This window comes from Halyomorpha halys, unplaced genomic scaffold, assembly GCF_000696795.3.
Source record: "Halyomorpha halys isolate HHAL.00 unplaced genomic scaffold, Hhal_1.1 Scaffold800.1, whole genome shotgun sequence".
In the NCBI taxonomy this organism is placed as follows: Eukaryota; Metazoa; Arthropoda; class Insecta; order Hemiptera; family Pentatomidae; genus Halyomorpha; species Halyomorpha halys.
In genome coordinates this window covers 262,981-265,412 of record NW_027109163.1, presented here as the reverse complement: position 1 = coordinate 265,412, position 2,432 = coordinate 262,981, and positions in this window count along the sequence as shown.

Here is a 2,432-nt window from a genome sequence, read left to right as displayed (position 1 = left end):
AAAAGATTTATAAATATAAAAGCAAATTCATAAAATCTCTACATATATCTGTATATAAACAGAAAAATAAATAAATAAAATGAACATAATTAAACTTTAATTTAAATAAATTATATACAATATTTACAATCTCGACCTAAGGATCACTGAACTCACTAAATCCCCCATGCAGGAGGGGTAGAGCGGGGCCCTTTGAGATCCCAGCACAGCCCTCTCAGCATGTCACTGGCAATGAGCCAGTGGAGGCTGAGTAAGTGCGCTAAAACGGCAATCAGAAAACTATTTATTAGATACTGATATTTTAAGCCATACCACAGCCCATCTCTGGGGCTAAATAGAATAAGATACAAATACGATTAAAATAGAATTATAAAGAAATATACTGATATTTTCAATTTCTTCTGTTTAGGTCTTGACGGCTTCAAAGCCTGAAATATGGGCCGGAACGTCACCAACCAAAAAATATTTTTAAAATATTTTTTTTGTTTTATTCTCAAATCTCTACTCTGACAATCTCTTCCTTATACAATTTAGATATTTGAATACTACGGGAAAAACCGGGCGAAGTCACAAAGTTTTTTCAGTAAGTAACAATAAATAAATGAAAACATCATATCACTATGAGACAAGTAACAACAAATTCTATGTGACAAACAACCAAAAAACAGTCGTATACCAGTTAAAAATTGGTTTATAAACACAATCAATTAGTTAACTCTCAACAGCCTCTCAGGATTAATTCTCAAAATTCAAATTGGCAGTAATAATTGTCTCATAATTCATCCATTGAAAAACGAAAACTGAATTATTAAACAGTAGTCAAATATTGAAGTTCATCTTTATGTAGTGTTTTTAAAATAAAGAATAAAAATTTTAAAAGAATATCAACTATTCCACATTAAGCCCAACGTAAACTGTAGCATAAAACAAAAATCAACCTTTGTATTGAGAAGAGATATATTTAACTCAATATTATATTTGTCGAATGACAATCAGCTTATGCTAAAAAATCAAATTAAGTATATAAACAAGGAAAATAAAGTAAGGTGTATTAAAAAAAATTAGTCAAATAGCTGCCGAATTTTTATTCAATTTTTTTCTTCACATTTTGAATCGTTAAAGTAGAAATAATAACAAATTAATTTAAAGTAGAACCTAAATCTTATCTCTAAATATTAGAGTGGAACATAATCAACAAAAATTAAGGTATTTTAAAAATTACAAAAACTTTTTATTGACTTTTATGCTAGTAAAGCTTTAAAATATTGAATCTCAAATAAGAATTATTCACATAGGAAAAAATGTTACTTTTTTCTTTTTTAAATTTGCGTAATTTTCTAGTAAAAACTGTAAGTCTTTTATATTCACAACACATTCCACCTTGGAACTGAGAAATAAAAGTTAAAGGATAGCCACGGTATTTAAAGCTGTTTATTTTTTTTATTAAAAAAAGATCAAAATAAAACCAATAACGCTTTATATGGTCACAGTATTATATTGGCCAGAATTGATAAGAGAATCCTCTTTACCTATTATGTCGTGAAATTCCAATATTTTCGATAATAAATCTTTATTCTTTTCTTTTTACATTGGTAAACACTAAAATAAGGTACTATTAACAGTTTTTTTTTTTATGAAACTAGAAATACATAAGAAATTTAGTACATCCAAATAACTTCTTATAATTAATTGCAGAAATTAAATTTAAATATTCTTAGGAACGAAGTTTGAAAATTCTGATAATTCACATTTGATACTGCTATTCCTAAAATTAACAAAGTAAAGTTTTTTTTCTGACATCTAAAATGACTCTCAGCTTAAAAAGTGAATCATTATTTTTCTGTGCATATTATTTAATTATTATTATTAATTAATAATATTATAGAATAATATTAATTATTATTGTATATATTATTATATTATTGAATCCGGCAGTTGCAGATAATTATTTGATCATGAAATAATCACCTCCTTGTACAAGCGTGGTTCTAAAAGTACTTGTTAACAATGTAATGAATCCCTTGAACCTTTATGGGTTCTAACGGTATATATTTTCACTTTAATATATTATTTCATATTAATTTTAATCAAATTAATTTTGAGTGAACAACTTAAAACACGTAACCAATTACTACTTCTACTAAAAAATATTTTTTAAAAAAAATGCTGATATGAAGAAATATTGTAATTAGAATATTTTGCTATTCCATATTTTGTACATGAACACCGTTTTGGGATTTACCCTATACTCATGTACTTTTGTATTCTAAAATTCTAACCAATAATTTAATCTTATCAACAATTTTTATCTATATGTTAATGTATCCAATTCAAATTCTCGTAATTGATATTTACCTCACATTTGTCAATTTCCATTGTGAAATTATGTCATTTATATATATACATATACATACATTTATATACATATACAC